At 41.4% G+C, this 26,642-nt stretch overlaps 1 long non-coding RNA gene across 2 annotated transcripts; it reads right to left on the bottom strand.

Annotated features, from left to right (window-relative positions):
• Positions 1-4,809: 4,809 nt before the first annotated feature.
• Positions 4,810-21,107, bottom strand: LOC147321907 (uncharacterized). 2 transcript variants are annotated; one of them, XR_015130886.1, is made up of 3 exons: positions 20,767-21,107; positions 20,297-20,459; positions 4,810-6,931 (listed from the first exon to the last, which is right to left on the bottom strand). It is a non-coding gene; the product is annotated as an uncharacterized LOC147321907 (long non-coding RNA). The 2 variants fall into 2 exon arrangements; XR_015130887.1 differs by having other exon boundaries at positions 20,699-21,107.
• Positions 21,108-26,642: the final 5,535 nt, after the last annotated feature.

Below are 26,642 nucleotides of genomic sequence, written 5' to 3' on the forward strand. Positions count from 1 at the left end.
TGGATTTTTTTTTCACATTCTGTCTCTCACAGTTGAAGTGTACCTCTGGTGCAAATTACTGACCTCTGTCATCATTTTAAGTGGGGGAACTTGCACAATCGGTGGCTGACTAAATACTTTTTTGCCCCACTGTAGTAAACAAATCACAATAACTGTCACGGCTGTCAAGTTTATATTGTAAGGTAAAAATCCTACAATAATACAGCGAAAACCCCAACAACCAAATGATCTCCTATGTGGAAGCACTTGGCAACAGTGGGAAGGAAAAACTTCCTTTTAACAGGAAGAAACCTCTGGCAGAACCAGGCAGGGAAGGGGCAGCATTATCAACAGTCATCCTGGTGTAGGACATAATTTGTGTTGTGTGTTTTGTTTTGTTATAACATTATGTTTGTTGTGTATGTGTCTATGTTTATAGTGCACTGTCAAGTCTGTCTTCGTCGCCCTGTACATGGGATATTAAAGAGGAGGGTTAAGGTAAAGTCTTTAACCAACACTGCATAAAACAAAACTGTGTTGACATACTAGATAACTTAAGGAAATGGGATGTGTTGTCAGCACTGCCCTGTCTTTCTTGGACTTCAGGAAGGGCAGAGCAGACCCGGCCCCACTTTACATTCACGGGAGCTGTGTGGAGAGGGTACACTCCATGAGGTTTCTGGGCGTGCAGATATCTGATGACCTCTCCTGGACTGCAAATACTACAGCGGTGGTTAAAAAGGCCCAGCAGCGTCTCCACTTTCTGAGAGTGCTCAGGAGGAACAACCTGGAGGAGAGGCTGCTGGTGACATTTTACAGAGCCACCATAGAGAGCATCCTAACGTACGGCATAACAACATGGTATGCAGGGTGCTCAGCTGCAGACAGGAAAGTACTGCAGAGGGTCATCAACACAGCCCAGAAGATCACTGGCTGCTCTCTGCCCAGCCTGGAGGTCACTGCAAACTCTCGGTACCTCAGCAGAGCTGGCAATATCATCAAGGACCACTCTCACCCCAGCAACCAACTGTTTGAACTATTACTGTCAGGCCGACGGTACAGGTCACATAAAACCAGGACAAACAGATTCAGGGATAGCTTCTTTCCCAGAGCTATCACCGTAGTAAATAAGCACAAAAACAATTGAACCTATTCCATACCGTCACTGTCATTATATTATGCTGCTATTCATACTGTCATTATATTAATGCTGCTATCCTGTATATATTGTACATACTATTGTTTGAGTACTTACGATTGTTTTTTTTGTACTTTTTATATTTTACATTTATATTTATTATTGAAACTTGCACCAAGGGAGTGGCACTCCAATTTCGTTGTACTCTGTACAATGACAATAAAGGCTATTCTATTCTATTCTATTCTATTCATTCAGTATCCACACAGATATGGCTATATTTACAGTACTGGCCTTGTTTCCCCTTCAGCAGCTTGTGGCCTAACGGGACACTCCCTCTAACAGTGATGCAAATAGCCACCCCAGCTGTCACCTATCAGGGAGGATCCTCGGTGAGTACATAACCGGCCGTGTCCCACCACTGCAGCCTATGTCTCCCTTCATTTCCCATTACAGCGGGTGGGAAAACATTGGTGGAGGCAAAATAATGGGCCTGCTTAGATATGAGGAGGAGTAATCTAGGACAGGAATTAAACTTTCATCTCCTCCAAACAGCATTTCAACGACTCGACTGATTCGTCTCTGCGCAACAGTGCCATTTGTAAACTCAGACATGAATTATTAACGGTGGAGCTTTGCATATCGTTGAGACTCATCGGACAGCATTTACATCTTGGCACTTAGTGAGCTGCAGCTTCTGAGGTTACAGTTGAGGTGCGGTAATAATGGAGCTTCGCACACTTTAGCTGACAAACAAAATAAGAATTACTTTATTTTGAACACGGAGGCTGCGCCGCATGTTATACACAGATCGTACATACAAGAGCCACTTACGTAGCTTCGCCAAACACACATATACACACACACACAGGAGCAAAACTCCTGAAGTCGAAACTTAATTTTGTCATTACAGGAAGGTAGCATAAGGCTCCAGTTACGGTTTCTGCTGCCTCTGCAGTTCCACCTATATATATTGCCTTGTGTATAGAAATTGCCAACAAAGGGACGATTGGAACCATATGCCACTCATTTATTGCAGTGCTGTTGTTTTTTTCACTATCAGCCACTTAGACCCAGACTTGTCATTTACATATTTGCATGCAAGACAAATAGTCGTATACGTTGTACATCAGCACACCTTAGGGAGGGGTGCTGATAGGGAAACCGGTTCTGAAGTGGAAAAAGATTTTTTGACACAGATGCTTTTTGAGATAAGGGTCTGATAGTGTGATGTGTATTACAACTGGAAATTTGTAGATTTATAGAATTATCAGGACCATTTGGGGATTTTTGCTCTATTAAGCATTCAAACGGGATTTTATGAGCTGGCAAGTAAAAAAATTTAAAAAAAGGCGACATTGCTATTATTACAACAGGGACAAAGTGCAGGTCGTAAAAAGTCCCCCAATCCATTAAACACAAGTTTACAAAAAAACCTCTAAAATAGGCCTTTTAATCTCACTTTACTGCTGCAGCCTATATATATATATATATATATATATATAAATGCTGAAATTAATATTTAAATATTTCACATAAGGTGGTCGTTAAATGTGTTCTGGGTTGTTTGCAGCCCAGTCTTAATTTATGCTGAAACCCAGCAGATCAGATTTCTGGGGTATGCAGATAATCATTAACCATTTCAATTACAGTCAAAGCATTAGATCTTTTTTTTTCCATTTGTCCATCTGTTTTTTTTCTTTCTTATTTAAAGAAATAAGTTGCTACTATTGATTCAAGTGTGATTAAAAATTGATTGGCACTTACGTTGGGTGCCAGGACTAGAAACTCCCTGTACATCACTGCTGTTTTGTACCTAGGAGCATTAACTGCAATAAAAGTAGATGACTCTGGAGTCACAGAAGGCCCAACTGGGGCAAAAGGTCCAGTTCGTGGAGGAAGGAGGAGGAAAAATAAGCAATTTATGTGAGAAAAAAGAAGCTCACCTCTAAGACCTCCCTTGGCAGCAACTCAGAAAAGCTTGGATACTGCAGCAATAAAGATACGCCACTGTCAAATGGACCGCATTCAGTAGTGTATTTGACAGTATTAAAGCAATAGTTCACACCAAATACAGCATGTAATGATCTGATGGTACTGTCATGTCCTATTTTGGAATGTGTTAAATATTTATCATACTGTACTACAGGTTTAATTTCAATTTCATTTTGTGTACCAAGAAGAAGGAAAGGTTAATGCGTGCGTGCATGACTTGTTTTTCCAAGAGACGTGTGCGTATATGCATTTGGAGCTGAATATACAAGCGTGTCAGTACTTAAAGTACTGCGTTGGTATGCGTCAGCGTGTGTTTGCTTCCATCTGTCTCTACAGTATGGCATCGCTTGGGGCAAAGGGTCAAACTGTGTGACACGGGAAGGTGTCAGGTTATGACGAAGCTTTGTCGCTCAGGGAGGTCAGATGTGCTCCGTGAGAGGGAAGAGGTCATGGTGGTTGTTGTGTCCCCAGAGATCAAATTGGGAAATGGATGCCCAGGTATACATAACTTTACTTTTTCAACAATTATTGACAAAGTTGCTCCATCGTATCATTAGTGGAGCATGCTTTTTAAAGTTTAAATTTGAATCACTTCAGTTTCTGTGAAAAATCTATTGCTTCATGGATCTGAACATGTCTCCATAAACCACTCTGTGCACGTGGGTGCCTGCATGGGGCCCGAGGCCTGGATGAGCATGTACGAGTCATGTGCTCGTCCACGCAGCAGCCCCAGACAGAAACATTGCTCTAATTAGCTGACCTGTCACCATCGACACCCACAGCTGTGCAGCGCTCAGGGAGCAGGCTGAGCACAGGCGGGGGCTGCAAGGTGCAGGGAAAGCCAGCAGTGAGAACACAGACGCTGATGAACACATCCAAGACCTCTGTCATCACATCAGGACAAAGGATGGCACCTCATGGTTTTGCCCGAGAGGCTACCCCACAGATTTATATACTTCAGTGAGACTACACTGCGACTTCCCTTTGCTGTTCTTTGAACTCCAGCAGCATCTGCAGTGTTTGGACAAGTCTTGTGGTTTGCTGACATTGCCTCTTCTTCTCCACTTGTTCTGGTGCAATACTAAAAACAATGATTTAAATATTATTAACATTTAATATCACAAAGTAGCAGATCCATCCATCCATTCGCTTCCGCTTATCCTTTTCAGGGTCGCGGGGGGTGCTGGAGCCTATCCCAGCTGTCATAGGGCGAGAGGCAGGGTACAGCCTTGACAGGTCACCAGTCTGTCGCAGGGCTAACACACAGAGACTAACAACCATTCGCGCTCACATTCACTCGCGCATTCACACCTATTGGCAATTTGGATTAATCAATTAACCTTTCCCCACAAGCTGCATGTCTTTGGACGGTGGGAGGAAGCCGGAGTACCCGGAGGGAACCCACGCAAAAACGGGGAGAACATGCAAACTCCACACAAAAAGATCCACTCAGGATCTTCTTGCTGTGTGGCAACAGTGCTAACCACCATGCTGCAAAAAATCAGATGAAAAGAGTTGACTAAAAAAGTCAAAAAGGTCATCTTTAATAACCATACAAAAAATCCAACAAATCCACACAGGTACACATGCAAACTCAGCCCATTCTCACTCCCGAGGTGTAACATCCTGACAATTTGTCATGTCCCGCATTACTGAGGAACGCGAAACTTATGCTACGCACTGGATTATGGGTGAAATCCAGTAGAATGACGGTAATACACGTTCCAGTCATGTATTCCAGCCCTAACCATAACCTTATCCTTAACCAGCACTTTAATGACGTGTTTTTCAAAGCTATTTAAAGGAAGACCTGAGGGTTAAGTCAAGCGAGCAAATATGTGTAGATTGATTCCAAACAGTTCTCATTTTTCTGATCTTGTCATTTAGGGACTTGTTGGGTGCCCGGAAGCGTAACATCTTGAGAATTTGTCACCTAGCGTAAAATATTACGCGTTGGGAGTGAGAACGTGTTGACAAACTCCATACCAAAAAAAGGCCCTAGATAGCTACTGGAGCCATCCTTACCCTAACCACTGTATCAATAAAATAATCATAAAGTCAACATCATAAAAATGAATCAAACTCACTGATAGAATAATACAGAGATCTACAAAAAAAAAATCTAAATTACACACTGGATTTAGAATAAAAATATATATTTTCTAACAGAGTGAGCTGTATTTTATATTGCATAGTGATGTTATTAACATTTAGGGTTAGACTTCACAAGCATTAACCAAAATCCAAAGCTTTTATTAGTCTACCGAACAGCACTGGTTCATAGTCATAAAATGTGAAAGCTGGACAATCATTGTGTCGAGTCACGGGCAGTTCGTCATTCACACTTCAGGTGTGAACCACTATCTGGATTTTACCACCATATTTTAAAGCTGATATCATTCCTGAGGCGTCAAACACAGCAGCTTTATCAGAAGTCGCTGGCGTATGAGAAACACGCACGCAGAGTCCATTGGCATCGGTACTTTGACGCACAGGCTGCTGAAAGACAATGCTTATACAAGGAGGTAAGAGGAGGTGGTGTAAAACACAAGGACTGTCAAACAGGAGAAAGTGATTCATGTCATGAGTGGTGGTGTTGAAGGTGGTGTGATCATGTGTGTTGCAGCACCAATGGCAAAAAAAACCCCACCTTGTGAGTGCTCCCTCACCCTGGGAATAAGGGCTCATATTTTATAGCTGTAGTTTTGTCCCAAGCAAGAGTAATGTATTGTAAGAGCTGTGTGATGCTGCAGATTTTAGTATTGATTCAATACCACGTAAAATGAGGGCCAATGTTGCTGATATCAATACAAATCAGATACTTTAACCAATAATGGCAGCTTATGTAGGGGAGAGCAGTGTGTCAGGACTTATGAGATGACTCATCATCATTTTTATTCCACAATAATTAGTTAATATAACAAAACACAACTTTCAGCTTTTCATGTATTCTGAAACCATGTTTTTTGGAGACCTTGAATGTAAATGTGTCTCAAAATCGCTTCGGGTCAACTTCTGCTGTTTAAATGTGCTACAGGCTGTAAATAAAATAGGCATGACAATCCAAACAAAACTTTTTTTGACATAGTGCATCTCTAAGGTATATTTTTAATTAAAAAAAAGAAGAATACAGTAAATTAAATACTGAACTTATTGAACTGAAGTATCAATCCTATCGCAGCAGTATGGATCCAATATCAGCGTTGGTATCACTGCTATCGATATTTCGATCAATCTGCCCACCTCTAATGATCTGTTTTATTTTAAAAGAAATAATTCATTTTAAATCATGTTCATGAAAACTTCTCATAATTAAAAACAAAAGGAACTGAGTGGATGTTTGGTGAATTTTCTGCCAGCAGCAACAGTAATCTTTTGCTAATAATGGGGGAAAAAAGTGGCTAAGACATACAAATATAAGATAAAACGAAGAGCAGCTGAGGAATAACATTGCTGTCAATGAAGCATAAAGCGCATGTTTCCATCCACGCAGCGCTGTAACCTTCCAGCTGCTTGTCAGCGCTTTGTGTCTGGATAGGCTGTTGTTTGGGCCGCGGTGCGTCTGGGAACATAAGGGGAGATGACACTGGGGTAGAGATGTAAGACACGGTGCACTGGCTATCGGAGGTCTCCTGGTAGGCCTCAGACACGGTGCTTTGTGCTTTCCGTCCTCCAGCCCAGACTCATCCTCAGTCTGGCTGCCACGCACACACACAGGCAGGGCAAAGAAATCCCTCATCTTGTATCTGGTTCAAGGTCCGCTGCAGTTGATGGCAGTCGATGACAATCCATTCAGGAACAAGGGAATATCACCTGAGACTTGAAATGGAAAGCAGTGAGAGAAACTTTAAAAAAGGGGAGAAATGCACTGCTACACAGCAAAATCTCCAGTGTTAAATTAACACTAGAGAGTGTCTATATGGGTCCACACCTCTGAGTGTTAAATACAACACTGTTGAGTGTTAAATTAACACTTTTGACAGTGTTATATGTTTAAAAGTAACCTAGTCAGTTTTGAAGATTAACAATGGCTAACACTGAGCAGTGCTGATTTTCTAACACTGGAATATTTCTAACATTTTGAGTTATTTTCCAGTGTTAGAAAATCAGCACTGCTCAGTGTTAGCCATTGTTAATCTTCAAAACTGACTAGGTTACTTTTAAACATATAACACTGTCAAAAGTGTTAATTTAACACTCAACAGTGTTGTATTTAACACTCAGAGGTGTGGACCCATATAGACACTCTCTAGTGTTAATTTAACACTGGAGATTTTGCTGTGTAGAGTACAGAATAAGATAAGATAAGATAAGATAACCTTTATTAGTCCCACACGTGGGAAATTTGTTTTGTCACAGCAGGAAGTGGACAGTGCAAAAGTTATGACGCAAAAATTAGAATACAATAAGAATAAATACAGTACACAGCTGTACAGAATAGAATAAAATAATATACTATATACAGTAGAATAAAATAGAATAAAAATATACAATAAGATAAAAATAGAATACGAATGCTATATACAACTGAGTAAAAATACAACGATGCCAGAAAAGATTATTGCACTTAGTGTTATTGCACATGTGTGGATGTGTGTGTTTGTTCAGTTAAAGTCTTTGTTGTGGAGTCTGACAGCAGTGGGGAGGAAAGACCTGCGAAATCTCTCCGTCCCACACCGTGGGTGCCGCAGTCTCCCACTGAAGGAGCTGCTCAGTGCTGTCACAGTCTGCTGCATGGGGTGGGAGACGTTGTCCAACAGGGATGAATAAAACCAAGGACTTAGCACTTTAATTTGAAATATTGAATCACAAACCTGACATTTGCTTTGTATTACAATTCTCATTAGTATTTTACTTCTTAACAAATGCTACAGAATAATATGCTTTTTCTCAATTTTCCCACCCCACTGTACAGGGAGTGCAGAATTATTAGGCAAGTTGTATTTTTGAGGGATAATTTTATTATTGAACAACAACCATGTTCTCAATGAACCCAAAAAACTCATTAATATCAAAGCTGAATGTTTTTGGAAGTAGTTTTTAGTTTGTTTTTAGTTTTAGCTATTTTAGGGGGATATCTGTGTGTGCAGGTGACTATTACTGTGCATAATTATTAGGCAACTTAACAAAAAACAAATATATACCCATTTCAATTATTTATTTTTACCAGTGAAACCAATATAACATCTCCACATTCACAAATATACATTTCTGACATTCAAAAACAAAACAAAACCAAATCAGCGACCAATATAGCCACCTTTCTTTGCAAGGACACTCAAAAGCCTGCCATCCATGGATTCTGTCAGTGTTTTGATCTGTTCACCATCAACATTGCGTGCAGCAGCAACCACAGCCTCCCAGACACTGTTCAGAGAGGTGTACTGTTTTCCCTCCTTGTAAATCTCACATTTGATGATGGACCACAGGTTCTCAATGGGGTTCAGATCAGGTGAACAAGGTGGCCATGTCATTAGTTTTTCTTCTTTTATACCCTTTCTTGCCAGCCACGCTGTGGAGTACTTGGACGCGTGTGATGGAGCATTGTCCTGCATGAAAATCATGTTTTTCTTGAAGGATGCAGACTTCTTCCTGTACCACTGCTTGAAGAAGGTGTCTTCCAGAAACTGGCAGTAGGACTGGGAGTTGAGCTTGACTCCATCCTCAACCCGAAAAGGCCCCACAAGCTCATCTTTGATGATACCAGCCCAAACCAGTACTCCACCTCCACCTTGCTGGCGTCTGAGTCGGACTGGAGCTCTCTGCCCTTTACCAATCCAGCCACGGGCCCATCCATCTGGCCCATCAAGACTCACTCTCATTTCATCAGTCCATAAAACCTTAGAAAAACCAGTCTTGAGATATTTCTTGGCCCAGTCTTGACGTTTCAGCTTGTGTGTCTTGTTCAGTGGTGGTCGTCTTTCAGCCTTTCTTACCTTGGCCATGTCTCTGAGTATTGCACACCTTGTGCTTTTGGGCACTCCAGTGATGTTGCAGCTCTGAAATATGGCCAAACTGGTGGCAAGTGGCATCTTGGCAGCTGCACGCTTGACTTTTCCCAGTTCATGGGCAGTTATTTTGTGCCTTGGTTTTTCCACACGCTTCTTGCGACCCTGTTGACTATTTTGAATGAAACGCTTGATTGTTCGATGATCACGCTTCAGAAGCTTTGCAATTTTGAGACTGCTGCATCCCTCTGCAAGATATCTCACTATTTTTGACTTTTCTGAGCCTGTCAAGTCCTTCTTTTGACCCATTTTGCCAAAGGAAAGGACGTTGCCTAATAATTATGCACACCTGATATAGGGTGTTGATGTCATTAGACCACACCCCTTCTCATTACAGAGATGCACATCACCTAATATGCTTAATTGGTAGTAGGCTTTCGAGCCTATACAGCTTGGAGTAAGACAACATGCATAAAGAGGATGATGTGGACAAAATACTCATTTGCCTAATAATTCTGCACTCCCTGTAGATCGATCATCAGGTGATTAGAAGTGGAGCACATTTATTTAAAGGTGTCATTATTAATTTTGCGACTTTTAACCATCGAGGGTCCGTCAAAAGCAGTCCACAAATAAAACTATTGATCACAAACCCGCACCTCTTCGTCTCCCGCGCGCACATGCTCTTCTAAAATATGCATTGTGAATCCACATCTGCTATGAGCTAGATGCCCCTGCATCATGCTTGGGTGATACAATTTATATCATTTCAGGGGAATGGGTGAAAATCAATAAGATTTAGTTTGCAGCCTAATTCATTCTCAAGGTTTGGATAAAATGTGTGACTAATGAGGGAAAAATGTAAATGTTATGAAGTTTCACTTCATCACCACCACCACCTCCTCCTCCTCAATCCCGCTGCAGCCATAATCGAAGTTCAGAAAGTCAATAAACTATGTGCAGAAATTATTTTAGCTCCATCGTCTCTATTTTCTGACTTTTGTGACTTTTGCCAAAAAATATATAAAAACAGAGATGTGCATTCTTTTCTAACAGGCAACTTTTCTTGCAAGTAAGCTAAGCAGAAGTCTCTAGATACAGTATATTTTCCCTAATGTTAAATTAAAAAGCACTAAAGCGGGACTGTTCCACCCTTAACTGGCTTGCTCAGAAGAATCCCTATTAGTGAACGCTGTTTAAAATGAAACCACATCTTTTGGCCCCTTTTGCAAAGTAAACAGTTACAATGAAAGGAGAAAAACAACTACTGATGTTTTCAGAAATATTTTTCTTGGATAAATATTAAAAGTCATTCGTAACTTTGATCTTAGTGCTTCTGAGCATTTCCTACATCAAGGAAACTTCCCACTTTTCATTCCACCTGTCAACTGCCACAATCTGTTTTTATTTCTAGCTACCATCTCTGTCTGGGATGGAAATAAGCTTCCCAGACCGAGTTAACTGCTACTGAGCTATTGTCAAGTATGTTTGGGATATGAAAAAACACTGTGAAGTAACTTTTTGGTTGTGATTTTTGTGGTGTTGCATTATTCACTGAACGCAAATAAAAATAACATCAGAGGTGGGGAAGTGTTTCTGTAAGAATAAAGTCACCACGGAGGGCGTGATATAAACAGAGTGCAAACCTTCAGCCTCCATTATGATGTCTTGTACTGTTTAGAATAATTAGCGGGCATTATTGTGGATTGCATGCATATTTATGGTGTGTGCCAGGTGAAATGTGGAACTGTAAGCTCAGTATTGATCATGTAATGTCCTTCATCAATGTCAGCCTCACAGCATCGTAGTCAGCCAAGCAAGGAGTAATTAGTACTGAGGTGTGATTGACACATGGAAAGTAACCAGACAACTGCTCACTTTGTGGTTCATTTTTGTGTCTGCAGAATGTATATTTGGCAGATAGTTGTTTTTACTGCATGCCAGACTTTCTTGGAATTTTTTAAAGTGGTCTTAAGCAATAGGTCTCCAGCCTTTCCAAAGTTCAAGCATGAAAGCACCTAGCTCAAAGGATGAACCGGTATTGTACCTCTACATAACAGATAACTCAGTGAAAAGCCAATTTTGAATCGCATCTTTCTAAAAAAAAAAATACCTACAGCAGATAAACAATATCTGAAAGTCATATCCTTTAGCAATAGGAAAAAATCCAGCAAAGACCTGACACAGGACCTAAAAGATGCATTTGACCCTTCAGTTGATCCATCTACTGTTCACTGAAGCCTCAACAGAAATGGTGTCAGTGGAAGTGTTGCTGTCAAGAAGCCATTCTTATGGAAGGGAAACAGGAAGAAAAGGGGGAGTGTGCCAGATTACAGAGGAACTGGCCTAAAAATCTGTGGCGACAAGTCTTATGGAGTCATGAATCCAAATTTGAAAAATGTTGGTTCAAATCATTTCCACTATTTACAGAGGAGGTCAAGAGAGAGATACAACAGTAAGTCCAGAGCTCTCATGGTTTGAAGTGCATTTCAGCCAGTGGTGTTGAAGATCTTGGAATCGAATAATATTAATGGAAGTATGAAATACAGTTGGATCTTGATTCATAATGAAATACCATGACAGTCATGGATTGGCCTCCCCAGAGCCCAGACCTCAGCATTACTGAAGCAATGTGAGATCATTTTGACTGAGAACAGAACGAAAGGCAGCCAACATCCAAAGAAGAGCTTTAAATGTCCTCAAGAAGAACTCTTCCTGGAGACTACTGAAAGAAATTACAGGAAAACCTCTCTAAGGAAGTTTAAGCTGTGTTAAAGAATAAAGGATAAAGTTTTGTCTTTCAACCTCTGTTGTTAGCCTATATACTGTATTTCCTGTTTGCACATGCTTCAATACCCTGCACCCATTTTCCTAGCTAATTATAAAGCAAATACCTTTGCAGAGTAAGTTTAAAGCAATGGGTGTGTTGGACTGGTCTGTAAAAAAAGCCCCCACTGGTTTGTGCTCATCCTCCACTTCAGCATTATGGCTGTAGCTATGTTGCTTTTGTGGAAACAGAAGCCTAAATAATTACATCAAAATGCTAATAGCATCAAGCTTGGTTAGCAAGGTGCAACAGTAGGCTGTATAGAAACATATAACAATGGAGCACAGTTTCTTGCTTATTAGTCCACTTACTGCACAGGAAGTCAAACCCATTTGTCATATAATTGCATTAAAATGACTCCAAACAGTACACATGGCCCAGTTCAGTGAACAAGCTTAGGTAAACTCAAGAACATAGCTATAAGCTAACAGTGTAAATATCCAGCTGTCAGTCAAAGTGGCCTATTGATAGTAAGCTATAAGCTATTATCAGCCTTTAACAATGTGAGTTAAAAAAAATGCACCACTGGTATTAGTAAGGGGTCAAATAAAGGAAACCATTTTCTTGTACAAAGCTAGAAGCGGGCGTATTTCTGCTCTAAAATTGGGAATTTCAATGTTGTTGCACTTTATAGGGATTGGCTTGCTTTAGGAACCAGCCTCAAGTGGCCTATACAAGAACTGCAGCTTTCAGCACTTTTGCACTGTCTTTTCATTTTCATTTTTCAGCTGCAAAGGTTGCCGCTTCATGTGTGTGTGAGGATGTGGTGAGTTGATGAGGACGCGTCTAGAGGCAGGAGAGTAAGGGGTGGGGGGGAACATCTTTAATCTGACAGAAATGCATCCAGGCAGAGGAGCTGAGGAACCATGCAGGAAGACAACAGTGATCTATGAGTGCTGAAAACAGCCCAGATGCAGGTAAATGGATGAGAGGCACACTGTTTCTGCTACTGACATTAAAGGAGAATTCCACCCTCAGATTCGCTCTCGCTATATATCATCAGCTTGTGATACTCAGTGAATCTTTATGATAAAGTGCTGTAAATTAGTTTTTGTAAACACTTGCATGAAGTAGCCTATAACTTTCCGAGCCTGCCTTGCATTATCGCACAAGAAACTTGCCTCGACTTGTTGCAGTCAGCTGAGATTTATGGTTAAAGTAGGATTTTTTTTTATGTTAGTTATAACTGTCTGAGAAAGAGGAGGGTTTTCTACAACATGTTTATGGCTGCATTGCATTTTGGACCCCTGAGGTTACAGGTCAGTAAAGAGTGGCCGTTTGCTTCCCAGTGGAGTTTTATGATTGACAAATTTCTCTCTGCTCAGATGCTCAAAACCATACCAAATAAAACATAGCTATACTTAATATATTTGAAATACCTTTGGCCGGTTATAAACAGCAGGCTGACAAATACGAGGTACAGTGTATGTAGCCGTTTAACAATGCCTCTCGCTGTGAGGCTGAGCATCTTTCAGGTTTAAACAGGAGGCTCTTAAACTTCTCAAGCAACTGTCATCTTAGCTTCATTTAAACAATGTTTCGATTGCAGCATTTCCTTGCAGTTATTTTATACTCTGACCAACTCCCTCTTCATCACCACAGAGGCTGATAAAACCCCAAAGAGAGGAAAATCATGAATTTTAAAAAGAAATAAAACTGTTTCTCCTGATTTGGTAAGAAAGCAGAGAGTCGCTGAGGAGCAGTGATTTAATAAGTTCCCAGTGCATGAGTAGTTATATTATGCAGATTTAGTTTGTCATTATAAATATATCTGGTTAAAATTCACATTTTATTATGACTAAATTCCTGATATTTGCTTAAAATCAGTGCAACACTTTAACTGATTCATAACAAGGCGCAGTGGTATTCATCAATGGAAAGGTTAACAGCATGCAGAAAGATTTTGGCTTAAAAATGGTGTATCGTGGGCTTTTCATTAAAGCTGTAATAATCGCTAAGTGTTAACAGTGGATATGTACAAATTGGTGCTCTTCAGGACTCTGCATGAAGAGTTTTGGTATTCCTATTTGTACATTGTTTTAAAATTAGTACAATAAGTTAGAAACCAGCTAATGAACACAGTGGTGCTTTTTTTGCTAAACATGTTTAGCAATTCAGAGATTTACTTCTAAATAATTGATAAATGTTAAATAATAAGTGCTGAAAGCTTGTAAGGAGGCTGTTTAGTACTGACATTTGTAGTTTAATCATTAAATACTAACCTCAATGAGACACTGCTGTAGCATGACTCCTCCCATGACACCGTAATGTTATAAAAGTTAGCGTGCATTAGCATCAGTGTTTTTAGCAAAAGCTGCAGTTTGCTAGCTGTACCTTGATCTCGCAAGTGCATCTTCTTTTGATGCTTGTTTTTGATGGGCTGCCACAGAGACTTGCCTCTGCATTGACCACAGCTTTCATTTAAGACAGCTGGGATTCATGGATAATCAGGGCTCCAGAGACTATCTCTCTCCGGTACTTACATCCTGCTAACAATGGCTCCAGATGTAATAGTGTAAGTTGCCGTGTGTGCTTGTGTCATAATTACTGCCAATATTCATAGTAATTCCATAAACACACACACACATCTTTTCTCACTTTGTTACATTAGCATGCATCACCCAGCATCTGGATGATTTTTGACTTCAACATGTAAAATTACAGTGACTGAGCCATCCAGCCACATCGGTGGCACTGTAGACTGTGCCTATAGAGAGATTTTGTTTTACTGGTTTGGTTCACTTAAAACCACACTCTGTTCGCTCAGTGTGGCTCATGTGGGCTGGTGTGCGAGCTGTCAATCAGGCCTTCAGCAGACACACTGCCAGCTTTTCAGAGCAAAGAATACTGATTATTTTCAATATTTTTTTTAAAGTAAATTTTATTGAAATGTTTTTGTTTGACTATAAAAGACCCCTATGATGAACTCTATAAAGCTGAACCATGTTACCTCACACAGATCGGGATTAACTGGGCTTCGCCCTGGAGTCAGGCCTTGGGGAAGGGCTCACTGGGGAGCAGCTAGAGAGCTCATGGGGCTGGGCTCAGTCTGAAGGAACCACATGGTCTGTAAGAGCCACCAGCAGCTGGAGGGGCAGTAGGGGTGCAATGTGGATTGAGTGGCAATCAAAGGTGGAGGCCTTGGCAGACCATCTCCAGTTTCTGAAACTGGTTCTTGGGACATGAAATTTTACCTCTCTGGTAGAGAAGGAGTCTGAGCTTTTGTGTGCCAGAGAGACACTGGCTATTCTCCTGAAGAGGGTCTCAACTCTGTTTTGGAGTTACACATGGTGAGAGGTGGTAAGCAGGGGTAGGTATACTTGTATCCCCCCACCTCACTGGATCCCCAGTAGATGAGTGCTTCCCTTCACACTCGAATCTGCAGATGAGTCCACACTGTTGCCTGTACCTATATGCTGAACAACGGTTTAGAGCACCCAGGCTTCTTTGACTCCCTTTGTGTTTTGCTGGGAGGTCTCTGTCTGGAGATTCCAATGTCCCACTGGCAGACTTCACATGGGACATGACAGTATGATCTAGGAGAGCATGACTAGGAGGAACAGCTGCAGGTCGATGATTGATTTTGTAATCATGCCATCAGATCTGGGGTTTTATGTCTTGGGCCCTCAGGTTAAGAGAAGACCAGGGCTGTCAACCTATCACCTCTTAAGTTAGATTAGCATGTCTGACAGGTGTGGCGTAGCCAATCATGTCATGAGGGTATGCTGGGAGTGTCTACCACAGGACCTAGTCCATAAGATCTCAGTGCCGAGGCAGCTCCATGGGGCAGTAAGGTGATAGTAACCCTAAAACCTGATGGTAGACACCAGAGATAAAGGAAACCAGCAAACTGAAGGAGTCCTGTTGAGCTTGGTTACCTTGTAGAGCTCCACAGGCAGATCACAGGTCAGTGAGAGAAAGGAGGAAGCCTTTTGGTTTGGCCCAAAGTGATTCTGGCAAACCATCACATGACACAGAAGGGGAAAATCATTTTCCAGCTCACACTGTCTATAGTAGCAGTGAATTGCTGCTGACTTCAACTGAAAATATAGTCAAGTGCTGGTAAAAATACTTTGAAGTCCTCCTCATTCCAAGTGACTTGCCTTCAGTGGTGGAAGTAGCATCTGGAGATGAAAGTAATGACTTGGACATCAATTGAGGTAATGTCATCGAGGTAGTTAACTGTTGATGGCAGGATCCATGAGGTGGATGAGATTAACCCCAAGTTCCTAAAGGCTCTGGATATGGGGTTTTTGGCATTTCTTACAGGGAGGAAGCCCCGGGGCAAATCCAAGACATGCTGGGGAGATTAGTAGGAAATATTTGCACTATATTATTTTAAAAAAATGCTAAGTACACATTTTTATTATTATTATTTGTTGTTTTTGCTTGTTTTGGTTTTTTTTTTTTTTCAAAATGTTATCAAAATAATTTTTGTTACATACACTTCAAAAACAAATGTCCAAATGCAGACACACAACAGACATGCAGGTGAAATAAACGAAACATTATTAAAGAAGATACTAAAGAAGATGAGCCAAGAGTGCCGCAGGGAATAAACAGGTTCAGTCCAAACAAAACAGAAACCCTCAAAAGAGAAGAAGAAAAAATACCTGAACCCAAAACGTAAAACCACAAACACAAGAAACAACATAAGGTTAAGAATCAGGGAGGGAGCATGCAGGTTCAAAATAAAACAAACCTTAGAGGAGAAGAAAAAATACCTAATAAAAGCTGCCGTTCAAGACAGTATTTATGTATTCATTTATCAAACTGAACACCAGTGTTGGGTAAGTTACTTAAGTTTAACTTAGTTACATTACTAGTTACTTCTATCAAAAGTAACTCAGTTACTTCAAGTTACTCGTTACTTTCAAAGTAACTAGTTACTAGGGAAAGTAACTTTGGTTTTACTCAGAATTCTCTTCTTAATGTGTTGCGTCCGTAACTGGATACCCAGCAAGATTGCCAGTCTTCTAGCTTGCTTACTTGCCACAAGTGCACTGTGCCACCTACCAATAGAAAGTAAAAAATAATCTGCATATTTCCATGAGAAAAATCCCACGCCTGCACCGTCGTTGACCGCCGCCATGATTCTAGCCTACGTCACAACGTCATGTGCGCCTTTTACATCCAACACAAAAACTGCAGTCGTGGTGCTTTGATTGTTCTCAGAACTTGGAAATTCTGCCTTCTGAATAGGAAGATGTAGGTAACATCAGACTGCAGATGAGCTGGATACAGAGCTGGACTGGGACAGAAAATTGGCCCGGGCATTTTGACTAGAGACCGGCCCACCATTATAGGAAAAATCATAAGGCCTTTGAATGAAAATAAACACTGTTGTGACAGTGATGTACACTGTTTTGATGGTATATATGTATCAATCTATCAATCGTTTGTAGTAAGATTCAGATTTTTATTTGTTAAAAGCTAGACATTTTAAATGAGAATAAGAAAGTATTTCCTTGTGCCCCCCTTTCCCTGTTAATGCCCTACCTGCCCCCCTGGCAAAACTTTGCTAAACGTGCCCCTGCACAGTTACCAGCTGTCAGCTACATAAAAAAGGAACCTGGTGTTATTTGTCTCACAGAAACAGTTCATAACTTCCCTTCAACTCATTCATGTCACCTAAAAGGTAAACCTGTTTCTCCATCACCTGTTCAGCTCTGATGATTCAGTAAAGACGTCTCCTGGTTTCATCTTCATGTTTCCCTCTCACCAGATAACCAAACCGATATCACAACCAGCAGTTTTACAGCTGTGGCTCCAGCAAACATCAGCTGACAAAGAAAGTAATATCAAAAAAATTCTAACAACAGCTGATTAAGCTTAAACATGCTGCTGTTGTTTAACGACATCCACTGGTTTCTTCTTTCTGGCGCAAAGTGGGCAATAAACAAACAAGAGAGAAAAGCCGATCAGCTGATCACTGATCAGTTTCATGATTGAAGTAGAAACAGGAGAGGGAGGGGGGAGAATGAAAGAGGAATAGGCAGCTGTGCAGCGTAAAGACACAGAATAAATCCAGCTTTGTGCTTTTTTCATTGTAGCTGAAGTACAGGACAAACTGTTCCTTTTCACCTCAATAAGAAACGCGTAATATTTTTTCTGAATACGAGATGATTCCGTTTTTTACTGGACGGTTGGCAATTCTAATAATTAACCTTATGAACAAAATAAAGTTCAACATCAGTAACATAGCACCCACCCAGCTGTATAGAAACTCCGTCATGCTAGCTAGCATGCAGTACGAAAAAGTTAGCATAACGAAAATAAACTCCACCTAAACTTGGTTCATATCTGACCCAGATAGACTGCAACTTCTTACCTGAAGTTCTGTTCACCTGACACTCGGACCGGTGGCCGCTTCGGGTCTCTCCTCGTCCTGCGTCCCTTTTCCCTCATCCACCTGCTGGCCTCCACCACTTGCTAATGTTACTGAATCTGTTGAAGCTCCGCGATAGCCACCACAAGAAGTAACGAATAACAAGTCTATCTAAATCCCAGTAACGAGTAACACGTTCCTGATTTTGGCATAATAACTAGTTACCGTGTTTGTTACCACAATAACGTAGTTACTGTAACACGTTACTTAATAACGCGTTAGTCCCAACACTGCTGAACACACATTTATGCCTTAATTTAATGAGAAACTTCGTTTGATTCGCTTGTGTGGTTCATCCCAGTAGATGTACATTGATGCAATAGTGCAATAATACAATAATAGCTTGTTCTATCTATATAACCTGTCAAAAGAAACTCCAAGGGCCATGCTGGCATGCTTGCAGCACACAGTTCTTATGTGAGCTGTTGCATAGACAGGATGTGGCGTGTTTTCATCTCCTTGATGTTCCACAGACTCAAGCAACACACGGGAAAGGCAGGCAGGGAGGGAAGGAGAAGTTGCTTTGGGCCTTACAAATGACCTAGATACTTGAGTTTGAATTTCATTTACCTCTATCACAGCATCTGAGTGTACCTCGTTTTCCTTACACATCCATATGGCAACCATGGAGCTGGAGCGGATACAAAAACAGCCCACAGGTACGCTTTTTTAAAAAAAAATCAGCATTCACTCACTCCTTCACTCACTCACTTGTTCACTCACTCAAAATGAACAAGAGAACGGAAAGATAGAGCGAGAGGGACCTCCATGTTTCTTATCTCGGAGAACTTATCTGCTCAGTAGGTAAAATGTTTTGCAATAAGCAGGATTTGGCTGTAGCCAGGATAAGTTAGATGTTTGCTATTCTGCTCCAGGACTGAACATTTCCCTCCATGTAATGCAGAGGTTACAGGTGTTAACCACAGCCATTGGAAGTATTGATTAATCGGAAAGGCAGTTTGGCGAGGCTTCTTAGACCATAAAGTGGCTGATCAGAATTCTGGAGCTGCTAGTTCCAACGGTTTCTCGCTGAGCACGGAAGGAGAGGTGAAGAAATAGTGGAGACACATGGGAGAGAGAGAGAGAGAGAGAGAGAGAGAGAGAGAGAGAGAGAGAGAGAGAGAGAGAGGAGAATAGCAAGCAATGAGGGAGGTGGAGATAGGCGGGGTGGTGGGGAGAGAGAGCGATATGACACATGGGGTAAAGAACAGATGGGGATGATGGAGTGAGGATGAAAGTGTGAGGGAGAACAAGTGAAGAGAGGGAGAGGAATGAATCGCAAGGCAAAAAGAGATGTGAACTGAAGGCCAAGTAGTGTGGGTTATCATATCTGAACTGCGAGACATGAATCTCAATCCATCAATAAGCGCTGCATTTTGATAAAAATACCCCTGCTGCTCCTGGCCTTAATGGATAGTGTGCCGTTGAATGTGTCACTTTTACTCTTCCCCTGAAATACCAGAGAGAATAGGCCCCACTCCACAAAGAGATCTGGATCAAGGTCAGTGATCACATAAAAGGTAATAGTGGCCCTCACTCTCCATATACGTATGCTCTGAGTGCTAGGTGAATCTGAAAAGCTTGCTATTTCTAAATAATTTTCTCAGATATCCCACAGGTGTAGCTTGCTTTTCATAATTCAGAACTCCTGAGGCTGAACTGCAAGTTTTTTTTTCACTTGCATATTAAACAGATTTTTGCCTTTGCAAAGGTAGTCTCCTTGCTTAGGTATTCAGTATATCCCTTTTACTCTTTAAACACAGCAATATACAGCAGATTTATTCAGCGCAAACTTTGTATTTAATTAATGGCACTAGTTTTGTAGTCATTATTTCACAAAAATGGTGGTAGACTTACTTGCTATTTGAAAGCATTGTGAGGTGATTCACAGCAATATTACAATACATTTCTATCTTAATCAGGAAGCTATAGACCTACGCAATTTAAAGACTAAACTGCTGAAATTTTTCCCACTGCTATGATAAATACAACATGTCTTTGTATCTCTGCTGCAAACCAACCTTTCTGCTGCTTAACTGCTGTCTGCATGCACTCAGCTTCAGCATCAGATAGATCTGGGCGTCTTCTTTGTTAGCTTTGTGTTGGCAAGTGGCTTTTCCTGGAGAGTTTGGATGTCACGTTCACAGCTGTTTCTGGACTGGGGACTGCTAGTACTTTGCCGTCCTTTTGAGGGAATACATTTTTTAAAATTCCACATATATTTTTACAACTCAAAGGTTATAAACAACACTTCTGTGTAGCTACTTTTGACATTTTTTTCTCTGCCCAGATTAAAGGAAAACTGGGCTAACAACATGATTTGCCTGATTTGTAACTGTAACGCGAATACTGAATTAACAGCAATAGTTAAAACTGCTCATCACGTGCTAGCTTTATTGCATTACTAACATAGTTAGCTTCACCTTTAGCGCGTGTAGCTTTCTCGTGCATTATAGCGGACTAATTCTGGGTTAAGTCGTTGTCACCTCACCGGCCAATCGAAAACTCACAAACTGCAGAATGCTTTAGTTGACTCATTGCTGACGGGTTGAACCAGGTATGTTTTTCTTCCCATTGTTTGTTGTAGCTACACAGTCTTTTCTTTTTGGCAGGTTTATCCATATCCGTTTGTTTTCAGATTATACTACACAAAGCAAACTGAACCTTATTTTTACGAATCACGTATCACCCCTCACATCTGGTGTCCGTGACGGGTGTCACTGACGGCTGGGACTGGAAACACTTGCCTCGTACACCTCTAGTCAAATCAAATTTGGTATTTCTAAGAGTGCCATCTGTTGGTCAGAAAATGGTATTGCAGGTAACGGTCACTATACGGGACATTTAAGGTAGAATAAGGGAATGGCCAACCAATTTTGCTCATTATACAGGACGTCCCAGCAAAAACAGGACAGGACCCTACCTGTGGCTGATGTTTAAAGTTGCAAGCTGCAAGGACGTCGCTCTGGTGGCTGAAGCTTATGATCCTAGGGATGCAACCATCACTACCTGGTGATCCATGTTAACCTATTGTGAAGCTAGTATTGTGATTAAGAAAAAGACAAGAGCATGGCCAGGCTGCTTTTTCACTCCTTCATAGCCGTGTTTAGTTGAGCCTAATATTATTGTGGGTTAGATTTATGTTTTGTTGGTATTTGTATCATTTGTGTAAACCGGCTTTTATCCTGTTGCCACCTTCTTTCATCATGCATCATTGCTGCTAAACTGCAACACAAGCCACTCCCGCTTTGCCCTAGTCTTTTCAATAACTAGAGCTATTAAAGGTTTATGCTATACAATGCGCCAGTGCTCATCATGTTTCCAGTCAGCTCTAAGCCTTCCTCTTCTGGGCCCTTGTCTGCAACAGATAATCAGGACACACTCAGTTAACTCAGTCACACACGTGTGCACAGACTCACACACACAGACGCACACAGAAATCTGTTGCTCCAAACCTCACGGTACATAAAACTAACATGAAAACACAAATTATATTGCGGCATCTGAAACGTTGTGTCACATTACTGAAAGATGTTGGGGGGGTAGGCAAACCAGCCACCCAAGAGCAGCAGGGGGATTTCATGCTGGCTTAAATTTGGGCACGCTGTTTGGGGTCTTTATTGTTCCTCAGAGACCAAACTTTAAGTGAATTTCTCTACCAGGGGGGTTGTTCCGTGAGCAGCACATGCACGCATACTGGAGCGAACAGAGGCAGACATCTGCAATCTGCCAACGCCCCAGGTAAAACTCGGTCCTTCTCTGCGCTGTTCTCAAATGAGCGTTTTCATCCTGTGCTGTAACACCTTCCCGTCAGTGAGAATAATTCAAAACTGTCCTGTCATCTCGTGTGTCTGGAGACATCTGTATAATGCTTTGTTTAAGAGCTCTATTAGACTGGCTGACAGAATGAAGAAGATGTTTGTCCTCGTAACTTCTCATTTCGGATACCGATTCGAAGGCGAGATTAATTTAACGTCTTTATCCGCACTGTTTCTGTTTCAAGCCTTAAAAAAATATATGAAAAAAATATGCAAGTTATTATTAAGTTTGCATAGTTTCGGAAACAAGGCTTAAACCTTGAAAAACATACAAATACACGAGATTTCATCATGTTCAAAGCTCTGTGATGTGCTGTGACCCAAGCGGTGCATGTTTTCTTATGACTTCTGCCATGTTTCAAGGTGTAGTGAGCATGTTCGCTTTAGCAAAGCATGCACCGAAGCAAAAGTAATCAGCACTGCGGGAGTCTTTGGAGACCCCTCTCTAACAGGTTTGCAGGCAGACGTTTTAGGAGAACATGATATCCGGAAAGGAGGTATAGGTGATGGCAAAAGGTCCCCGTAGGAATGGCAGGTAGCTGACCTGGTGGCTTACAAGCTCGAGCTCGCGCTCCCATTTCACGCTTTGTGTTGCAGAAAGATTCAAGAGACAGTGGATACTATTCCCTGTGCTCTAGACTCCGCTGAGGTCCGATCAAAGATCTGAGCCTTTGATGTTTTAACCCCTGGCTGTTTGGAGAAAAAAAAAAAACACCCCTCCTCTGAACCAGATGGTGCCTGTTGCATGCTGGGAGCAGCCAGGCAGTGTTACGGGTCCCACCTGTGGTTTTAATTACAGTGCATGACGAGGGGATGCATTGGAGCGGAAGGAGATAGAAAAGTAGGGGTGACCCTCGCTGTTTGGTGAGGGCAAAAGCAGGAGGAGGCGATACTGTATCTTCACCTGTATGGATCACAAAGCTCAGACCTTTTTATCTCCCTCTGTCTCCCATTCGACATACATTAAATGTGTTATTTGGTTAAGCGACTGGGATATACCTCACATTTACCTGCACGCGAGTCCAGCGATCGTGTTTTCAAAGGACCCTCTTTTCTTCGTCTCCCTTGCCTGTCACAAATCATCTAAATTCCACACACACGTCATATTCTCCCCCTGTCTGTCTTCTCCTCTCACTGGTGTATAATTTGTGCAGATCACTGTTGCTTCTCTGCATGGCTCTCCAGCTCCTCTACATGAATGAACTCATATCAGATTAAACTCGCACTCACTGATTTTGACCTACCCGCCCCTCCCCAGCATATACCACTCCTCACCGGGATCCCTAGGGTCCACACACCCGCCCCTCTCTCTCTCTTCTTTTTTGCCAACACCTCTCCTGCTATCCGTCTTTTGACATTTCGGCTCTTTCTGTCATGTTAGAGGTCCTACTGAGCGCTGAGGTGCTTCAGTGATATGATGGAGGGAGCTCAAAATTCCTTGCAGGCCCTTGTGTGAACAGTCACAGAGGTCCTGAATGCTTTCTGATGTTGCAGAGATTTTCTTGTGTTGCCACCGAGAAGGGGTGTTTCATTTTTACACAAATTTTCACAAAATGCTAGATTGTGGGGTTTTCTTTTTTCGGTAAGATTTTGCACCTGACAAGTCGTGAAAAGAATCTGAAATGCACGCGGTGTAAATTTAAGATCTCAAAAACCTTGAACCCTCTTTGGCATGCTCTCGAGCACATTACGCGTGTAATCTTTACTTATTTTGACCGCAGCTCTGCAAAAAAAAAAAAACGAGTGAGAGAAAAAAATCGTAAAGTTAGTTTTTATATCTCTGTAATATATTCAGCCAAGATTCTTGGGGAACTGTATATTTTTTTTTTTCCTTTTTTCCCTTTCTCTCGGTGTCTCTGTGAGTGTGCGGAGCTGCGTGTCAGATCTGTGGGATGCCTGTAGGCTGCTCCCAAGAGAGGCACGGTGCACTCATCCAACACAAACAGGGTCACAAAACAACGACTCAGCCGCTTGTGTAGAGTTTACTTCAAATTAGCCCAACTCTTGTATAAGTGTGCTGCAGCCAATCAAGCTGATGTCATGTCAGACAATCAGTTGACAATGTGAGACAGAAGCAGAGATGATGCCAAAGGTAGAAGCTGAAACAGATTGCATCAGTAAAGTGAGCAGTCGCTTTTTTTTTAACAGCTATGTTTAGATAATTCAGCATTTACAGGAGCCAACTGTGAAACAATGTGCTAAATACTCCCCCGAATCACCAAGCTGATCTTTACGTGGCTTTTTTTTTTGTCAGATACACCAAATATTTCTCATTTCACAGATAAAAGCTTTAATTTTTTTTTCAGGCAGTCTAACTTGCTTGGGCGAGACAGATCATCATCGCTAAAAGGCATGTGAACGGGGCTCGCTGGACCTTCTTAGCATCACGAAGAGCTGCGATAAGCAGAATTAGCAGTGCAATTAATATTCCAGCCATATTTTCCAGGGAGGAAGCAGAGGGCACAGCAGCTGCTCCCATATGCAGACCTTGCTGTTATGACCGTGGGGGCGATGTCAGACACCCTACCCCTCACCACACCCTCACTTCCACCGCCCCACCTCACCCCCTCCCTGCACATCTCCCACCAAGCAGACTAAACCACCACCTCTCCCTCCACCTCCCATCTCTTCCCCTTTCTGATTTCTGTCCACCCTCATTTGCATCTTGACATCCCCCGTTGTTGTTTTTTTAACTTGTTAATCTCCTATCCTTTCTCAAAAATTATGGGTGAGCAGTCCGGGACCACCCTTCACTTCTGCGTGAGCAAGCATCCCACTCTGCTGACGTGCCCTTCAGCAAATCAGCGTCTGCCTCCCTGCTCCCGCTTTAAGGGAAATTCCCAGGATAAGGAAAGAAGCTGAGCATCATTATCGTGTTTCTAGTTCTTTTTGTTCTACCAAATATAATGGAATGAAAAAAGGCTGGAGAGCTAATTCTCCCGGTAATACTCCTTTAATTGAAGAGTGATTTTTACTCCTCCAGCAGCTTAACAAATCCCAGCGATTGCAGGTGGTCTGTGTTTCAGGCATAGCACCAATCGACCAAAAAAAAAGGGAAATGTATTATTCCTTGAATTCATGTACATGCCAAGCCAACATTTTCAGCTCTGATAAAGCAGAGTCTCAATTTAAAACAAACCCTTGTTTGTGCTCCCTGCACACTGTACATCTCGTACAGTTTTAGCCTATTGAATTGCCTTGGCCTGCAGTGCCCGGCAGGCCTGTGACACCTGCAGTATGAGAGCGACAGCAGCTCTGACCCAACAGCACTGTGACCTGTGTGTGAAGAGGGTGGGGATTGCACAAGTGCTGCAGGTCAGTGCAGTTCAATATTGACTGGTGAAAACTGTGCCTCAGATCCAAAATGTATTTTAATTCTAAATCGCCAGTGACCATAAATTCTTATTGGAAAAGTGACGAAATGAGGCAGCCGTTATCCGACAACACACTTGCAGTTTTATTATAAAACGATGACACCAAGAACAACGCTGTAAAGTAACTTACTGTCTAAATATGATGATTTAGGTAAATTAACTTGAAGAATAAGCATTAATTAGTTATAAACGCCTTTCATTCATTAGTGTTTGCCCCTCACAAAGACTAATTACATAAAAATACAATAAATGTACAATTTTAAAATGAAGAATTTTTGCACATTATTTTTTTTCAACTGTATTCAAGTAATTTTTAACCTCACATTGACTTTTTACATTTACCAGTTTAATGCTCATGTTCTTCTGTAAAAACAAAATAACACACTGGTAGATCATTATAAGGACATTACCGTTTTTTTACAGATTTCGTTTTTAACAGTGTATTTTTTGACTGTCATTCATTTTTTGTACAAAAAAAGTCTAGATAAAGTCATAATTTCATCTCATCTGTGTTTTATTGTTAGTCTGTTGTGACTGAGATGAGTGCTTTCATGTCAGCGCGCACATTATATTACACTCTGTCAATCACCTGACGCCTACTGGTGAGAACAGCAGTCTCAACCAGGAAATCATCTCTTAAAAAAACATTTTGCCTCAAAAAATGTATCATCAGATCTTCCTACTTTGGCTGACTTTGTCAGCAGGCGATTTGAGGATGGATTTGATGTTTTTTCTGTATTAAAAATAACAAAAGAACAAGAAAACGATTGAAAAATAAAATCGCATTGTGCAGCTGTGGGCTGAAAATGGATCGTACTCTTAAATTATATCAATATTCTAATTTAAACCCATAATTCTCTGTCCACTAAACCTGTACTCACCGATATACACACACATCCTAATCTTTCTGTGTGTTGCTATGGTAAAACTGACTTTCGTCCTTGTACTTTGTAGGAACACGAATGCTTCGTGCATAGAAGCATACATAGAAGCAAACGCATACATATATACGGCTACATCTGTGAGTCGTGAATTAATAAGAGAGGCTGGCATTGCAAAGTCAGGAGGAGAGTGTAATTGTGGCTGTAGTGAGACTGTTCCTTGACATGCAGTCACACCTGGGTGGTTGGCAGCACAGTGAGAAAGAGAGGATCCCCCACAGTCCGTGTTATTGG

This window comes from Aulonocara sp. 'chitande type north' Nkhata Bay, linkage group LG9 (genome assembly GCF_057382095.1).
Source record: "Aulonocara sp. 'chitande type north' Nkhata Bay isolate Kocher_YH1m ecotype deep benthic linkage group LG9, A_spYH_male_GT1.1, whole genome shotgun sequence".
NCBI lineage: Eukaryota > Metazoa > Chordata > Actinopteri > Cichliformes > Cichlidae > Aulonocara > Aulonocara sp. 'chitande type north' Nkhata Bay.